This window comes from Heloderma suspectum, chromosome 8, assembly GCF_057233095.1.
Source record: "Heloderma suspectum isolate Gila_16-S chromosome 8, 16-S_ref, whole genome shotgun sequence".
In the NCBI taxonomy this organism is placed as follows: Eukaryota; Metazoa; Chordata; class Lepidosauria; order Squamata; family Helodermatidae; genus Heloderma; species Heloderma suspectum.
Genome location: NC_139465.1, coordinates 1493154 through 1512173, shown reverse-complemented (window position 1 = coordinate 1512173; position 19020 = coordinate 1493154). Strand labels below are relative to the sequence as shown.

The 19020-nt window shown below is 51.2% G+C and overlaps 1 long non-coding RNA gene across 1 annotated transcript; it reads right to left on the bottom strand.

The window, feature by feature from the left end:
- Positions 1-12565: 12565 nt before the first annotated feature.
- On the bottom strand, positions 12566-18571 carry LOC146338720 (uncharacterized). The gene is made up of 3 exons (XR_014784650.1): positions 18502-18571; positions 13551-13774; positions 12566-13022 (listed from the first exon to the last, which is right to left on the bottom strand). It is a non-coding gene; the product is annotated as an uncharacterized LOC146338720 (long non-coding RNA).
- Between the last annotated feature and the right edge of the window lie 449 nt (positions 18572-19020).

The following is a 19020-nucleotide window of genomic DNA, read 5'->3' as shown; positions in this document are numbered from 1 at the left end:
TGAAATAAGAAGGTTCTAAGAACAAAGGGCAGAGTTGGGCCAAGGAGCAATGCAAGAGGAGTAGCACTTCCAAAATGAGGCGTGGGGAGGGGAGCCCCCACCCGGCATGGCGGGAGCCTCGCTGTCCCGCCCCACCTCTTCTCCTGACTGCATTTGGGGTTTCGGAATATTGCAATGTAAAGTGAATGATGCATTCATTCTTGGCGCAAATCTTATTTCTAAACTCTAATTTAATAGAATTAAATCCTAAGCTGCCTTGGTTTTAAGAGATAAAACTCCAAAGTTGATAACTGCATTTAGGAATAGTACAGGTACTGAGTTTCTGATTTGCTTCCTGAGCATGGAAATCCCTCAGATAGTCAATATTGACGACCTTTAATTGGCAGCAGAAGCTCCTTCTGAGCAAATGCTTTCCTCTCCTGCTGGGGGGGGGGGGGCTCCACACATGAGAAAGGCCAGGCTCCCCCACCCCATTCCTCTGGGCCAGACTCCAGACTCCCCTGCACTACTCTGGGCAGGCCTTCAGGCTTCTTCCTGCTTCCATTCCTTCATGGGGGGGAAGACAGTGATGGACCGTGGTTTCTGTTCCTTGGAACCCCCTTCTGGGTTAGTTTTACTTGTTCCACTTCGGGCCCCTGGCTAGATGCCCTGCGGGAACCGAATCTTCAGCTTAAGCTGGTGGATTGGAAGTGCGTCCAGCCTCTCCCTTAAGCCTCCTCCTGGGCTGGGCTGATAGGTCCTGCTGCCTCCTGGCTGTCAGTCCTGATTCAGCTGCCTCCCAAGGGGTGCGGGTGTCCTTGGTCCCTGGCGGTGCCCTGCTTGGCTTGTGGGTCTCCTTGCATGCCCAGGGCATGGCCAGAGTTGCTCCAGCCCAGCATGCTCCACCTGTGGGCCGGCCCAGGCACTGCTTTGGCCTGGCTTCCCTCTGCCTGGCACTCACCCCACCCATGTGTCGTCCAGCTGTCCCTCACATGCCATCCCTTTCATCGCTTGTGGCACTGCAGCCGTTGCCCCCACTGCTTTCCTGACAAGGCTTTTGCGGAGCGCAGGGAACAAGTGCCTGTGGCAGCTTCCCCCCCACTGCCCTTCAGATGTTTTGGACTACAGCACCCAGCAGTCCTCACCGTTGACCATACTGATGGGAGTTGAAGTCCAAAACATCTGGAGGGCAGCAAGTTGGGGAAGGCTGGCCAGTGAGAACATCTCCAGGGTGTAAGATGGGGGTGCATTACCTTTTTGCCTCTGAGCAATGCATTGCATTGGAGGTTCTGGGGGGCTGTGCCTGTGCACACGCGGACACACAAACACACTCGTGCATGCACTCACACCGGGTCATAAGAGCATAAGAGGAGCATGTTTTTTAAAATGTTTTAATTGCTTTAATTATGGGGTTTTATTCTTTTATCTTGATGTTCACCACTCCGAAACCTTTGATGTGTATTGTAAATAAAATAAGAAATGCCCTGCTGAATCAGACCAGGGTCCATCCAGTCCAGCATTCTGTTCCCACCATGGCCAACCAGCTGCCTGTGGGAAGCCCACAAGTGGGATGCGAGGGCAACAGCACCCCCCCCGCCCATGTTACCAGCGACTGGAGTACATAGGCCCACCGCCTCTGGTACTGGAGGTCGCACACAGCCATCAGGACTCGCAGCCATAGATAGCCTTCTCCTGCAGGGATCTGTCCATCCCCCTTTTAGACAAATTCCTGGTTGCTGCCTCGTGGGGTTGCTGGAGGAGAGAGGAGGCTGCAGCTTCCCGCTGCCCCGGAGATGCCATCCTGCTGACTGCTTGGTCACTGCTGCTTCTGGGGATCAAGCAGCCATCTGGGTTGCTGTGAGGCCTAGGGGAAGGCAGGCGGCAGCGTCCCCCCCCCATCCCCATGACCCAATTCAGCTTCACTGCCACCATTAGTGCCTCGCCACTGTGGGATTTTGGCAGTGGCTGGGGGTTGGGGGGCACATGCAAGGGCTTGGGGGTCAATGGCAGCCCATGGGTTGTGCACCCCTGGAGAAAGAGGAACCCAGACATCTGGAGAGCAGAGCTCACATTTTAGCAAAAGTGAAGACGCAGGAATGGAAAGATAAACTGTGTCCACTCATTAATCTGTCCCAGTGTTATTTTTCTCCCTAAAACAAAGGCATTTATATTTTCATCCCAGCTCTGGATATTGGTGTTATGTGTGGGTCAGTCTCCGCACCCCTTAATGCCAGCGTGCAGCAGGGTTGCTCCTCGCCTAAGGGAGGAGAGCCAGTGGGGGAGGCCGGGCTGCACACAGAGAGGCTCCGCGCCCGAACGCAAGGCCAGCCGGCATGTGGAGGGTTTCCGCCCCTGGGAGCTCGGCTGCTGGGTTGGGTGGGTGGCTGCCAGCCTCGAAAGGGGTGCATTTACAGCCCTGCCCTGCCCCACCCTACCCCCATGGAAGCTTTCTCCCTTCTTAACCCTTTTTGAGCTGGCTGCTCAGCTTATCAGCAGTTGCAAATGATAAATAGATCAATATTGGCTAATGTTATGATTCACTAGCATTTATCAGATAGACACAGAATGATTTATAGAGCGCAGCATTTCAGGCCTGACCCTCAAAGGACTCCAAAAGCACTTAAAAATAAATTTACCCTGGCCTCACTCACCCCATTTCGAAAAGGGTGACAAAGATGAAGCAATTTATAAGTCACACTTTTATTAATGCTTTTAACTTCCAGATGCTTGGCTCCGTGGCCCTTTGAGCGGCATAAGTGCAGCACCCAGTTGCGTGGCAACCTCTGGTACTTTGTGGGGACTTTGAGCAAATGATCAGCTTGTAAATGGGTGCTCCGCTCCACGTTATCTTGTCGTAAATCCCCAGACCCTTTCCAGATCGAGAGAGCGCCACGCCAGTGAGGTTTGGGGCCTCTGGCGTATGCAGTTGGGTGTTGTGCCGATGGCAGCTGGCCCATGGAGCTCCAGGCTGAGGTGTCATGGGCTGCTGGAGAAGGACGCCCACGCTGAGAGCTTGGCTGGAGCTGGACACATGGAGTGGGAGCTGAGCGAACAGCCCGGCTCCACAGGGCACCCGGGGATGCTTCGTGGGGTCATTTCATAGCAAGTGGGAGAGGGGGAGGGGCTTTGTGCATGGCACTCCCTTTGTCAGGCAGACTACCTGGCAAGGGTGTTGTGGGGGGGGGGAATGAGATAATGTAATCTACCTTGAACACTTGGGAAGATTTTTTTACCCCCCCAAAATGCATTTTTTAAAAAATTCATTTCTAATCTGCCCGATAACTAATGTTCTCTGGGTGGATTACAGGGAAAGAACTGGTCTTTTTTATTTCACCTGAACAAAAAGGGGAGAAATGCTTCAGCTGAAAGTTTTAAGAACAACCTGGCTGCCCTTTCTTTAAGGCTGATGGTGAACCTGTGGCCATTTCCAGGGCAGAAAAGACTAAGGTTCATGAATGGGGACTTCCCTAAAAATTACACGGATGCCAGTTGTCCCTCTCTCTCTCTCCTGATGTAGATGATGCCCACACTGTAGTGGTTCAGGCTAGAACACGGCCTTTAATGTTCTCCTGACATCTCAGCTAAGCAGAACCAGCGTCCCACCTGACATTTGCACAAGGAATGGGATTTTATGCACCAGGACAACAGGGATGAAGAAACCCAGAAGTGTAATCTAGGCATGGCTGTGCAGGATCAGCACACCTCTCAGCCATGTAAGTCTCATGGAGAGAGACACCCACTGCATGCACTTTCAGAGGAGGTGGCAGAGGCATATTGGGTGCCTAATATGTATTTATTATAACATTTATAAATCAATGTAAACTGCCTAGAGAGCTTTGGCTATGGGGCAGTATAGAAATGCAATAAATAAATAACTAAATAAAAAGTATTGGAGCAGTGTACAACATATTAAAACACAAAAAAATTACAATTAAAGCAAAAACATCAGTTAAACAGTGGCTGGAATTTAGTCATCAGTTGGGAAATTCTTGCCTGAAAATAAAAGTTTTCAGCAAGCGCTGAAAACAGTAATGTAGATGCATGCCTGATTTCAGTTGGGTGGGTATTCAACAGCAGGAAGCCAACACACTGAAGGCCCTATTTCTGGTGTTTTCCAAGTGGACCTCCAACCCAAGTGGGGCCACCAGGAATATGCCCTTTATTCCCGGAGACATGATTCAGAGCTCCTGATATCCGTCTGCCACGTGAGGCCTAGGCACAGTTGTAAAGGAGAGGAAGTACAGATGTCAGAGACATTTAAAAAAATGAAAATGAGAAAATAATATCAACTCTTGTTAAAGCTGCTCAGCATGTCCATAAGGTGCAAGTTCAGGAGAAGGGTTTTTATTCTGCCTAGGGTGGCAAAGAATTTTTTGGGCCAGCTGTTCATGTGTTTGCGGACACTGTACTATTCTGCGACCCGTCATGTTAGGCAAAATGTTTGGTTCGCTCCAGGGAAATTGTGCTTCATTTTGGATTTTCCATTCATGATTTCTGATTAATATTTTTTCCCAGTAATGTGAGAAAGAGATATCTCTCTCTGAGTTTAAGTGAAAATCTGTTTGAATTATCAGTGTTCCAAACGAGCCTTTTGTGTGATTTAATTAACCTGTGGATAGGTCTGCGAAGTCTGTGCTTTACTGTTCTCTCCCCAGATGGTCCGCCTGTCCCTGGGTCACAGACCTGGCGTTTAATTTGCTGGACTACAGAAAGGGCAGGTTTACAGATCCTCAGTATCTTTAGGAAGATGGCAGGAGGTCTTTGAGTTTCCTCCTGATATTTGCCGAGAAGGTTTCCCCAGCCTGGTGCCACCCAGATGTGGTGGGCAGCGGCGCATCTGGAAGGCACAGGGCTGGGGCAGGCTGACTCGAGCAAACCGGGGCCGAACGGGCTAGCGTGGACCTTTCCCCCAGGGACCCTTCTGGGAAAACATGTTCTACCTGGGCACAAAGCGCGCCCACCGTTTGCGGTTGCTGCTCCCAGCGCAGATCAGCGTTGCCAGGGGCGCTCCGCAGGCGCACGCTCCAGCGGCCGGCTTCCCGCCCCGGCCCTTGCCTGGGCGCTCGTGGGCACGATGGCCCGCGGGGCTTTGCAGAGGGGAAACCGACCGTCAGCTTCAGGCTGGAGATGCAGCTGCCGGCGCCAGAGCTTTGGGGACGCTGAGACAGGAGCCTCCTCTGAGCCCTTTGTGCTCTTCGGCTAACCCGGGCACGGCTCTCCTTCCTCCTTGCCCGGGGCAGCGGCGGGCTCATTCTTCTGGAATAAAAGGGGGCTCCGAAAGTAGCAGCCTCGGGGCTGGCTGCACGCCACCTGCTCACGCCCGCCAGAGAAGCCCGAGGCCTGGGAAGGGGAGCCAAGGGGCATTTCGAACCGCGTGGGGCAGAAGCCATCTGCGGGGCGGGGCGGGGCGGGGCGGGCGAAGCCAAAAGCGGAGGCCCGGAGAGCGGGCAGGGGGCGACGCCCCCCGCCCCCGCTCGCCCCCCAGCCCCCCGCCTTGCGCAGCCAACAGTCGCGCTCCGACGCTGGGCGGCAACCCGGCCGTAGCGCGGCGGCCCGCGGAGGCGCGAGGAAGGCCCGCGGAGCGGCCGCCCCGAGACCACAGCCGCGGGCAGCGGAGCGCCCGCCCGGCGTCGGGAGGCGGGGCGGGTCGCGAGGGCGGCCGGTGCCGGGGCGGCGCAGCTCCGCGGCTGATCGTTCCGAGGGGCGCGCCCGCCCCTCCGCGAGGAGGACAGCCGCAGCGCCGCTGGAGCGGGCGGCGGCGGCGGCGGGCGGAGACCCACGGCCACGGAAGGCTCCGCAGCGGGCTGGGCGGGGGCATCGCTGCAGCCGTCACGAGCGCCGCTTCTGCCGTGGCCGCTTTGGCTCGCGCGGGCAGAGCCGCTCCTCTGGAAGGGTCTCAAAGGCCGCCAGCCCGGCTCCCCCACCTGTTCGGACCGCTGGGCTCATTGGGGAACTTGAGACGCCGCCGTGGGCACCACCACCCCGTGGCTCCCACGCAGGATGCCCCTGGTCGCGTCGCGGCTGCCATGGAGGCCTGGCTAGTCGAAAGTGAGCTAAAGAGCGGGGGGGGGACATAGTGAGGCCAGAGGCTGGGAGGGGGAAACAGCAAGACAAGGGGGGGGGAGAAGGCTAGAGGCTAGACGGGGGGAGAAAGAAGGCCACCCTGACATGCTCCAAGGTTTTTATTTAAAAATGTTGTTTTGAAGGGGTCAAGGAGTGGAGAGTTTCGTGGGCGCCCTTGGAGGGCCCCGCGGGCACCATGGCACCCCCGGGTGCTGTGTTGGGGAACCCTGACTAGCCTAACTCCTGCCACCAAACAGCGGGGATTCCTGGTCACCAGCCCCGGCCCCCCACGAGCCAGCCTACCTAGTCCAGAGCTGCAGCAGGCCACAGACGCGCACGAGGCGCTTGCAGAGCAAGTATGGGTTGCGTTGCGAAGCCCTCCGCCAGAGAGCAGCTCTCCGGACGACCTTCCATGGTCGTTCATCACGTTTGCTGGTGTTTATCCCATTTTATCCTCCCAATGGCCCTGTGAGACAAGTTTAAGCTGAGAAATAGCAACTGGCCTGAAGCCACGCAGAGAGCGTCCTGGCGGAATAGGGATTCGAACCCAGGTCTCTCTAGTGCAAGACTGATGCTCTCGCAAGCAGCAGAACCACAATGCTTGATCAATTACCGACGGGGAGTAGTCAACTGGAAAAATATGCTGACCAACATAAAAAGGCGCCTACTTAATCTGGCAGCAGACTTTTTGAAAGTATCCTTTTTAGTGTTGGCACTTATAAAAATTCCAGATGTCCAGAGGCACCATCTTACAAGAGGCACTTCCCCTTTCTGCTCATGATGGACAGCAGGAATGCTTTTTATTTTATTTATTTATTACATTTATATCCCGCCTTTTTTCCTCCAAGGAACTCAAGGCGGCGTACATGATCCTCCTCCTTCCTCCATTTTATCCTCACAACAACAACCCTGTGAGGTGGGTTGGGCTGAGAGTCTGTGACTGGCCCAAAGTCACCCAGTGAGCTTCCATGGCCGAGTGGGGACTAGAACCCAGATCTCCCGGCTCCCAGTCCAGCGCTCTCGCCACTACACCATGCTGGCTCTTCTGAGATGACACATGGATGCACCACGTAAAAGCAAAGAAAAATTGCTTTTTACTTCAGAAATGATTATTTTAGTCCCGTGCAAATTTGATTAATTAATTAATTGACTCAAAACGCTTACTGTGAATTGACTGCGGCTTTTTTTTAAAATCGGGCCCACTCTCTAGTGCTACTTGCACGATTATCCCTTGGAGGAAGAGCCCTGGAGTTGTACTATTGCCTCCACTTGCCGGTTTCCACTTTTGCCTTGGAAGATGTGATCGGTCGCCGCTGCCTCATCGTTCCATTTGTGAAATGGGGCCGCGGCTATATGCTCTGCCCGGTCAGCCACTTGCGAACCAGCCTGCAAATAAACACTCCCAGCGCTGCACGAGGAAAGGGGGCGGGGGGGGGGATCTCTCGACTGCCATTTCCTGACAACGGACAGACAATAGTTTGCGGGGGGGGGGCGCAGCTCTTGGGAGCCCCTTTCTTCCACCGGGGAGAAGGAGGCTCATTAAGCGGTGGGCTCACACGTCCTGGAAGCAAGCTGTGATTTGGCACCCGGAATAATGTTGCATCGCTCCCGTGCGGAAAGAAAGAAGGGGCCGCCGGCTGCCGCCTCGGTTCCTTCCCTTCCCTTTGGACTGGGAGCCCTCGGAGCGTTTGCTTTGTTTCTTTATGAGCGCCCCCCCCCCCCGCATCCCCACACAGAGTCCAAACGTGTCTCTAGAAAATGTGTTTCTGTCTCACGCTGCGATGGCTGCTTTTGGAATGACACAAAGCCAAAGAGAGAGCAAGGAAATGGAAAGCTCGCAAATGCTTCCCAGCGGAGGTTCCTGCGGGGACGGCCTTCCCTAGCTCCTGGCTCAGCCGAGGCTGGGGATGCCCGCCAGCAGCCCCTTGTCATCCCAGAAGTGGGGGCTCCCCCCGCCAAGAAACAGCCCTGCGGAGCTCTGGCGGACGGGGAGACGTCGGACGCACGATGCAGCCAGCTGGCGTTAGGGGCCCAGAAGAGCCGCCTTCTCCCTCCTCCCCTTGGCAGCACAAAGACACTCAGCACAACGCGCGGAGGTGGCCAGGGGCCCTTGGAAGCTCAGAGCGCTTCGGGGCGTCGAGGGAGCAGTTGAGCTCCTGGGCTGCGCCAGAGATAATAGTAATTCAGGACAGCTTCTCATCTTCATCTTGGCCTCATCCATCCAGGCCCTGGGGCTGCTACTGGACACTCGAGCACTCACGGGCAGGTTGGAGTCTGTTTTGCACCCATCAGCATTTCATGCCCTTCCCCCGCTTGATTTAACACCTGCCTAAATTGCCCGGCTGCAAGTAGGCATGTGTGAAACCCTGCTGGATGAATTTCAGTTTGTGGATCCATTTCTTGATCGTAAGCCAGGGAGATCTGCAGAAAACCAACTACAGTTCCCTATTTTGCCAAGTTCCTGTTGCACATCAGGTCACTTGGTATTTTCACTTCCTCACTTTAAGTAAAGGCTCTAATGTTAATGTCACTCACCGTTGCAATGCAAAACTTAATAGTTTTAAACCTGCAAAAAAGGCTGTTCCAGAACATGCATTTTCCATGTGAGGATGTTTAGTACAAAAGAGAATCTGGCAACAGTGCCAATGCCTCAGTTCCTAGAAGTTAATAGAGTAGTAGGAGAATGGAGAATGTTTAGCTGTTAAAAGCTTGACATATTGCAAGAATGCAGATATTCACATGCTGGTGTTCACATTTAGGACAGCTTATCAGCTGATTATGAGGTGGCCATGAGAAGGTCTAACATCTGTCCTTGGAAGTGATTGACTTGCAACATGCAATCCAAATTTGGAGGGGCGTGAATTTTGGCAAGTCTAGCTTGATTCCCTCCCCTGCCACCTGGATTCCCAGTTTTGGGGGTGCAAAATATGGGTGGCCACACTAGATGCAACAATGGACTGGATGAGGGCGAATAAACTGAAGCTTCATCCAGACGAGACTGAAATGCTGTTGGTGGGTGGTTCTGCTGACTGGATGGAGGGTGCTCAGCCTGTTCTGGATGGGGTTGCACTCCCCCTGAAGGAGCAGGTCCATAACTTGGGGTCCTCCTGGAGCCATCTTTGTCACTTGAGGCTCAGGTGGCCTCAAGGGCACAGAGTGCCTTCTACCAACTTCGGTTGGTGGCCCAGCTACTCCCCTATCTGGACAGGGATAACCTGGCTTCAGTTGTCTATGCTCTGGTAACCTCCAAGTTAGATTACTGCAATGCACTCTACATGGGGCTGCTTTTGAAGACAGTTCAGAAGCTGCAGCTCATGCAAAATGCAGCAGCCAGATTGATACCTGGTCCTAGAAGGTCCACATATATAAGACCAACTCTGGCCCGCTTGCACTTGGCTGCCTATATGCTTCTGCGCTTAATTCAAGGTGCTGGGTTTAACGTATAAAGCCCTACAGGGCTTGGGACCACAATACCTGATGGAGCGCCTCTCCCAAAATGAACCTACCCGTACCCTGCATTCAGCATCTAAGGTCCTCCTCCACGTGCCTCCTCCAAGGGAAACTCGGAAGGCAGCAACAAGGGAGAGGGCGTTCTCAGTGGTGGCCCCCCAATTATGGAATGATCTCCCAGATGAGGTCCACCTCAAGCCAACATTGTTATCTTTTCGGCACCAAGTTAAGAGCCATCTTTTTTCCCAGGCATTTGGCAGCACATCAGGAGTTTTAATCAGTCCTGGATGTGTCTTTAGTTATGACTGACTGTTCAAAGTTGTTGTTAGTTATATGTTGTTTGTGTATATTGCCTGTGTGCTTTTAAATGGCTTTTAAACTTTGTATATTGCACTTTAATGTTTTAACTTCTGTAGACCACCCAGAGAGCTTTGGCTATGGGGCAGTATAGAAATGCATAATAATAGTAATAATAATAATAATAATAATCTGACCTTGACCTGGTTTCGAAAAGGGAAGCCCCCTCTCTTTCCCCCAATTTAAAATTCCTTCTCCATGGCCATGTTTCCACAACAACGGAAGGAGAAGCTAATGGAGGAGTACCGGATTTTTTAAAAGGAATTAGCTTTGCTGTGAGCAGGACTCCATGAGCAGGTTCTCCAGTGCAGTAAAAATCACTTCACAGAACATACTTCTAGGTGGGGGTGGGGGTTGGAGTGAACATCATCTGACTGGCAGGGGCTGCTCAACCAATAAGAGAGGCTTCCCCCCTCTCCCCCACTTTCTCCTTTCCCCTGAAAGTCCAGATGCACCTGCATTTTAGAAGCAAGCCTCATTTAGCATAATGGGAGTTACTTCTGAGTAGACACACATATACTTGTGCTGGGAAAGCGGGGGGGGGGAGAACACAAAGACAGAAACCAGCCCCCATTGTAACCCGCGGGATATCTCTAAGGAAACTGTGAAGTACTTCCTAAGGCAATGGATCAGAGCCTTGAGATTGCACTTGATTGTTTAATCACACTTAAGGAACTGGGCTTTAACGTGTGCCATTTCAATTGAGGGGCAATCTCTGTAAGCTCTGATGTGGGCATTCAAAAGCAAACCTCATTGACCGCGATGGGAGTTACTTCTGAGGAGACACTAATGGTTTTTTTGTGGGAAAGAGATCAAAACCAGCCCCCATTTTAACATGCAGGATGTCTATAAGGAAGCTGTGAAGGAGTTACATCCTAAGGCAATGGATCAGAGCCTCGAGCTTTCCTTTAATCGCATTTAAGGAACTGGGCTTTGATATGTGCCCTGTCAGTTGAGGGGCTTCTCTGTAATTTCCGTGGTCACTGAGAGGGCAAGCCTCATTCAGTAGAATGGGAGGAAACGCCCCTTGACCGGGGTCACAGTGAAAGGAATGCCTCTGGGCAGGGCTAGGTCAATTGACCCAAGGTCAGTGTGGGGTTTGGGGCACACAGTGGGCACAATTTGGGGCACAATGCGGGGTTTGGGGCACACAGTGACTATACTGCTGAGAGCCCAACTTGAAGCGAAGAATCGGACTTGAAGCAGTCTCAGGAAATCCTTTTTTTCTGCAATAAGCTCCAGGGCGGCTGCTGGATGGCCATGACATTGTGTATCCCTGACAACCTCAACACACAGCCGCTTCGGAGCAAATTGCTGGTGGAGACACCCCCTCACCCCACCCCCATGATGGAGACCAGCGCAAAAACAGAAATTTCAAACACTGTGGGGCTTTGTGAAGGACAGAAGCAGAAGGTTTATGGAACCTTTACAGCTCTGCACCTCCAGGTCTAGAAGGGTCATCCCCTGCTAGAATGCCACTGATGATCTTTTGTTCCAGAGTTGCTTACATTTAAATACAATATTAGATGCCTTTTGCATTTTCCTTTTGGACAATGCAATGCATAATTGGATCAATGTATGCGTATGAAAATGTTCCTGCAGGCTTTTTTCGATGAACTGAACACCTCTGAACCAAATGCAACCAGACAGGTGCCCCCCTTCCCTTGCATCACCTTCACTGCTGGCCCAGGGGACATGGGGCTGGGTTGGGGAGGCAGCTGCCTCTCCCCATCTCCTGCCCCTGCAAGGCTCCCACTTTTGCAATTGTGTCTCCAGAATCAACTTGGAGGGCTTGGAGCTGTGGGGGCGTGGCTCTGGGTGGGATCTGCTACTGCCTCTTTTGCACACACAATAAAAATGTTGTGCACCATTTGTGTGCGTCCTGCAGTCCTGACAAAACAGCATTTGTGGTTCAGGACAGCTTTACTGTGTCTAACCCTCACCTTTGTTTTTGTTAATGACTAGGATTGCTGTCAAATGGCTTTGGCCACAAATTATCCGTCAACATCTTCTACTTTCCCAAATCCCCACTCTTGTGATGCATGGAAGAACCAAGAGAGCCCCCTTTACACTCACACTGTGTGCTGCTCTTGCTCTCATGAATGGAGCGGGATGCAGTATACACTGGTGGAAATTGGTTCTTTTGGCATTAACGGGTGTGGGGTGTGGGGGTAATGAAACCAGTCGGAAACCACTCAGCTTGAAAGTGAGTTGCTTCTGGCCTCTTGTATTCACTCACTCACTTTGATGGCCATCAGATGGTGTCTTGCTCAGGGCTGACCCAAGACATTTGGCTGCCTGAGACAAAGGACAAGATGCCCCCCCCCCCCATTCCAGGTAAAAAAAAGCTGGCTGGGTTGACTCTTTCTTCAACACTGGAAGGCACCCAACACAAATCTACAGAGAGAAAACACATCTCAAGATGCTTAGGGGGCTCAGGGCATGGCGCGAGACCACAGCTTTCTCCTCCAACACCTTGCTGCCACCCCCAGCATCTGCCGCCTGAGGCGACTTCCTCACTCTGCCTCATGGTCGGGCCGGCCTTGTGCTGCCTGCTTCCCTGCTTGGACCCAATGGCTGCCCTGGGCCTTAAGAGCCTCACTCAGGGAGGCCCTCTGCTCCCTGCTCCCAGTGGGGGCTGCGTGCAAGAATCGCTGGCCAAGAGCGTCTTCATGCCGGCGGGGGCTGCCCTTGAGGGGCAACTGGGGCCGGCCTTGACATTTTGTTAGGATTATTTTTACTGGCATGAGTAGAAGTCATGGACAAGAAGAGCACGAAACATGAAAGTCTGGGCTGGGCTGGAGGGAACAACCCATGAATTAAAGGAATAACAGCACGGGCCAGCAAGCAGCAGGTGTGTGCAGTGAGCAGAGTCGCCCTGATGAACACACTGGCTCTGGCTGACGCTACGGTGGCTTTGGGTGGTGATGAAGGACAACGTCAATGCTGGGGCTCTTCAGTCTTTTGAAGGAGACGGGATCTCCTGCGTGATGTGCCAGCCCTGGGACTCTCCCTCAAAGCCCATAGGAATCTGCAGTGGTTGCAGTCAGAGTGGTTGCCTGCCAGACAGCTGCTCCTCCTTCCTCCTGGAAGAGGGTTTTCCTCGGATGCCTCCAAGCGCTGGCTCATAAACCTGGCTTTCTACTGCCGTCCTCTTGGTGTCCTTCATGTTTCTGTAAACAGAGCCAATAATTACAGGTCTTTCTGTGATCTAATGCTTAGCCACGCTGTGTGTGTTAATGGGGAACTCTTGGGGGTGGATGGGGAGGGGGGGTTACAACCGAGGCAAACGGCTTGATAAATACTAGTTAAGATTTGTAACAAGAGGGATACTGAGTGGCTGTGGTAAACAACTTGGCATTATTTCAGGCACACAAATATTTGCTTGACACTCATGGGATCATCTTTTATTATGACTGCATCTTTTATCATGATAAAAGAGGATGCGTCCATCCATCCATCTGTCTGTCCGTCCGCACCATTGCGCCTAGCCCATGAAACCTAAACTCCTGAAACTCGGCATGCATGCTTAGGGGGCCGTAGCAGTGTGCGCCTTGGGGTAGCTTTGTTCTTAATGAGCAGGGGAGATGAGTAGGCCAAGGGACAGGGTTATATATTGCCCCCCTGGGGAGTGGAGTGGACATACCCTCCCTCAGGCACACCTTGGCAGGGGCCGTGCCCAGGGGCGCTGGTGGGCATACCTTCTCTCAGACGGGACAGGCACGGGGTGTTCACCTCCGACAGCTGCATAAGTTTGTTTGAAGGCAAAGCTGGGTCCGTTCGCCAGTACAGGTCTATGATGACCCCAGACCTGAATTTCCAACCATCTGCCATGAAGATTAAGAACTTGGCACTCTTTCGAAGGCTCAGGCTGTGCGCTGCAAAGTAGGACTTGGCCCAGTCTTCCACAGCCACTTCTACATCTCTAAAAAAGGCACAGATTTGCATAAAATGCATGTATGCTGATGTTTATGCATAGATGGAAATTTAGGAGTAATACGGGGATCTAAATAGAAATACAGCATATCCCACGCCCGTGGGGAAGGCTGCGACCCAGCCTGCTCCTCAGGCGCTCGCTGTGGGCGGCAACCAGGCCCTCTGCTCCCAAGGATCCCTCCCTCTATGGTGTGCTTGGACAGGACAGCCCTTCAAGGAGAAGACTCTCCTGTGGCTACCCTTTGGCTAGAGGACTGTCCTCTGTAAAGCCGGCCACCTGGCCATCCTCATGCAGGCGTGGTTGCAAGGGAGAGCAGATCCTGGACAGGCACATCTTGCTGAGATCATCTGGTGAGGAGGGGGCGTCCAAAGTTGTCCTGGGGAGAAGTTAAAGGGTGGGGCATACGTCCCTATCGGCAGCAATCACACCACTCTGAAGACAAAATGGGCCGCTGAAATCACAGGTGCAGCTGATCCCTCTGCTGGTCCAGAGAAAATCCTTGGTTCAGAACCAGTTTTTCAGGGCTGATGAAAGAGGGCTGTTCTGATCTCGCTTCACCATGGCCTTTAGCCTAGAGAGATACGTTTTATTTTCTTTTACAAACGACAGAGGAGAAGCCTGCTGTTAGAGCATAAAATCAGAAAATGTGGATGCAGCCGCCGCATTAGAAGGAGCCCCTCCCGTGCCGTGTGACATGCGAGTGATGGACCCAGTCTGCGATGTCCAAAAAGTCCAGGCACCACATAAATAAACCCAGTCACACTCCTCCCCTCACAGCCACCACCAAAGGGTCATCCTGTCTGAACCTCTGCTTGCATCCCAAATTAAGAATGTGTTCAGAGTCAAGGTGAAAGGTACAAGAGTCCCCTTTCAAAGGCAACATGTCAGAGTCTGTGCTGAGGGTGATAAAGAACATTCAAATGGGGCAATCCGTTCTCAAGGCTCTCTAGCCCCTGCTCCCCATTATGCCTTTTGTGTTTAACTGAAATCTGTTGGAAGGCCTGGGTCTCTGGAAGCAACCCTGTGTGCCAGGCGGGGCGAGGGCTGTGTTCACACTAGAAGCAGGAGGCCTCTGACTTCACTCCCGTTAGCAAAGCCTCCATTGGCCAGGATGCTCGTTTGCACTGAGCGTGCTTTGCTGCCTTCACTTCTGCATGAACCACCCTCAGACTTCACATACTTTGCTCCAGAGAGGCTCGAAGGCCTTTTAAGCCTCATGGTGATGCCTTCGGAATTCTTTTGGCTACCTCCTTCTCCATGTGGCACAGAGAGAGGCTTGGAAAAAAGATGCCCCAACCCAGACAATCAAGCCCAGATTCTTGGGGTAGCTGGAAAGCAGCTACTTCCTGTTGTCAGTGCAAACACTGAACACTGGGAGGAAGCAGCGGATCCAGGCCCTTGAAGGGTGTGGCTGCATCTTATATGGGCCCAGCTCTGGTTCATCAGGAGGAGGGAGAAAGCCACGCAGGAGAGATGCCAGGGGTGCTGCAAGACAGGGTGGACAGGTGTCCTCTTTTACAGAGCAGTGTCTTCTCTTGAGGGCGTCCTCTGTTTGAAGGGCTGCCCAGTCCAAGTGGCTGAAAGAGACAGAACCATCAGAAGGGTGCCCTAAAGGGCCTTGAAGGGGCCCATCCGCAGCAGCGGGACGGCAGGCGGAGCTCTGTGACTGCTCCTGGTCACAGTCTTCCACACTATGGGGTGATGTGCTGTATTTCTATTTCAGTTAAAGCAATTATTTCTAAATGTGCATCTGTGTGTATAAATCAGCAGATGCAAATTTCATGCATATTGGTGTCCTCTTTTGTCTTCTTTATTGGTGGTGCATGTCCTCTTCGTGAAGCAATGCAGAAGTGGCCACTCGACCTAGGAACTGCAGGCAGTTGCTTGAGGAAGGCCAGACCTTCTCTCTCACCCTGCCATTGCGCAGATTCAGACAACCGGGAGTTGTGCCTGAACACTTACTCCCTGGAGCCTGTAACCCTGGCCAGGAGCAGATGTTTAAGCTCACCAGGAATATCCACCTGGTTCTTCAGATGCCCCAGGGGGTGAGAAGGTGCATGCGTGTGTGCAATGCGAGAGAGAGAGAAAGGAGTTGTTGCTATAAGAGCATGTGCTCCCTTTAGCGGATGGAACAGTCCTATCCACCTTGAGCCCATATGTGGAAAGCTGCATATTGCAATGTGTTAGTTAATGAATGAATGAATGAATGAATTCATCAATCAATTATATAAAAACATGGGGTAAATTCTAGTGTTTACAATACTGCTTTGAATTCCGATCTAACTACTGTCAAACAATTAATTTATTAATGGAAGAAGCAGAAAGGCGTGTTATGACAGATTTATCTGTTTAGAGAGATGAAAATAAAGGTAATGGTTTCAGAACCAGATGGGACAGAGTGATTGGCTGTCCTGTTCCATCACAGGTGTGGAAGAAAACATTCTTGCACAGGCCAGCAATGTGTTGCTGTTTTATTGTATTTTTATTGTTATTATTACCGTATTGGTTTTTATTATGTGTTTAATTGTTGTACGCTGCCTTGGGAGGGCTTCTGCCCTGAAAGGCGGCCAAGAAATATTTTAAGTAAGTGAGTGCAGTTCACCCTGCGTTAATGTGAAAGAGAACCGCTGTAAAATACTATATCAATATTACCTGACACCTAGCCAATTGAGTCACATATACAGCAACTGTAAAAATAGGTGTCGGCAATGTGAAAACGACAAAACTAATTTTATACACCTTTGGTGGGAATATCCCGTAGTTAATTATTTTTGGGGAAAGGTTATATGTATAGTAACACTAGTCACATGTGTTTGTTTATTATGTAATCTTTTGGCAGTTCTGCTTGATTATGTAGAAAAACAGACAGATCCTATACATAAAGAACGGAATCTGTTGATTGCTGCCAGGATTTTGGCTGCCACCCGAGAAGTAACACTCTTGCCACATTGAAAGAAGGGTTGCGTGAAGTCTGGAATGTTGTGGAGATGGCTAGTGAACGAGTATGCCCATGTAAGGGTTGGTAGCCAAAAGAATGTCCATTTTTCTAATGTCTGTTGCCCTTTTATTAACTTCATGAGGGCTAGATAAAGCTTGGGCATTAACAGATAATTAGCTTTCCCCTTATTACAATCTGATTAAGTTGTTAAAATTGTCTCCATTTTGTCCCCTTTTTCACATTTGAGTCTACACTGTATAATTGTTTTGTTTTCCCCTCTAACATTATACAAACTATGTGTTTTGAATGATGTTTTGTGGGAATGTTAGATAATGCTGATGCTTTAAAATGGCATATTTGTTTATAACATGTATTATCTCTCTTTTTATATTAAAATAAAGTCATATATATATATATATATATATATATATAGAAAACATGGGAAGAGGCAGGTTCTGCAATATGCTATTACAAGTTTCCTATCAGATTTCCTATCAGATTTCTGCCAATAGTACGCTGGGGGTTGCCATAGGGCAGTATCTGACCAGAGACTTGGACTTGACAAAGGAGTGTTAATAGCCCAGAATATTCCAGTGATGTGGCTCCATCAGAAGACATTTAGATGATCCTCCTTAAGTCTTCTGAATGGGGCAAGAGCAGAGTGGAGGATGATGTAAAGTAGGAGTCTCTGAGCCTCCTGGCAACCCACCCTGGCTGATTCAACCCTCAAACAGCCCCTGCTGTCCATCTTTGGATGACAAGACAGACCGTGGCAACCCCCTGTGCCACAACCCACAGTGGCGTAAAGCAGTGATCGTGAGAACCTGGTCTGTGTGTGTACAGTGAAAATAAAAAGTGCAATTTGAGGCAGAGAAAAGGCACAGGAAGAAAGGCACAGGAAGAGCTGAGTTTCAGTTCTGTAAACTATTAGGTTTTGGGGGTGTTGGCTGCCTCACCTCTCCCTGGAGACCTGACGTGGGAACCATGGCCTTTGGCCAGCTGTGGGAGTGTTTAACCCAGGGGCCAAATCTGGCCTTCTTGGAGCCCAGCCCTGGCCTCTGGGGTCCTTTGGTGGCCCCACCCTTCAACTTTAAGCCCTGCCTCCACTAGTGCTCAACCTTTACATTTGTAATTAAACTCAAATATTCCAGAAATGCCAGAAGCCTCCAGTGACTTCCTTCCTAAAGAAACCAAACCTGAGTCCATGCTGTGTCCCTCAGAGGCCACCATATCATAAAAGAGTACAAATTAGAAAACAAATCCTTACACCAACCCCACCTACTGCATTTAATCAGGTTTCTTTGTTTGAAGTTATCCAAGCTTAGTCGTTGATTTGTAGAATGCCTCTTGTAATTTCTTGGTCTGCGTCCTGTTTGTTTTTGTGTAATATTTCTAATTCCTTTTACAGTCTTTTCTAGGTTTTTATCATCCTTTGTATCTTTTTATATGTCAAAATAAAATAATATATAGAAACTACTGGCAGGAACACTGAGTTTAACCTCTTGGATGAAGGATTCAGACGATGCCCTTTCAGCTGCTGCGTGGATGTTGGAACACACGCGGGGGAAGTGTGTGACGCCCTGCCGCTCACCCATTCCCGCCTCCACCACCGCTGCACCAGACATGGGATATAGCTGGTAGCAGTTACCCTGGGGGAGCCCTGACCCCTTCCCTTGCCCTGAAGAGGCTTCCAGCTCCTGCATTTAGCACAGGGTGGTACAGAAAACTTGGGGCCCATGTGGCCCTGCACTCCCTGGAGGTCCATTGTAAGACATACCTGGTGTATGGCCATTACAGAGGAAAGAAGAGAGGGAGGCGTGACAAGGCGCCCGTCCTCAACATGCCCCACCTCCCCACCAGGAGGAAGCGCCTCTGAGGCCATTTCCCCACAGCTGCTGCTAAGAGCGCTTCCTAACTGGGACACATCACTTGTGAGTGTTGCTAAGGGGGCACAGAGAGAAAGAGCCCGTTCAAAATCACATAGTTTTTTTCTGATGGAGGCTTTAAAAACCTGGATAGCAAATGGTTGGAAACGTGTCTTTAGATTTGCTAGCTGCTTTGTGACTCCCTGCAATTTAGAGGTGCCGTGTAAATATTTTAAGAACAGACTTGAGTGCTTCTTGTGACAAGGGCCCCATTCTCCTAGACGTGCCCGTCCTCATCGGGACAAACACTATGTGAGGTTTCCGTGAATTTCAGATGACCTTGGATAATAGTTTTTCCTCTGGGTTTTGTTATTGTTTGTCTCTGGTCTGGAGAAGCCGGGCTTGGGGGTTGCTGCAGAGCCTTCAAATCC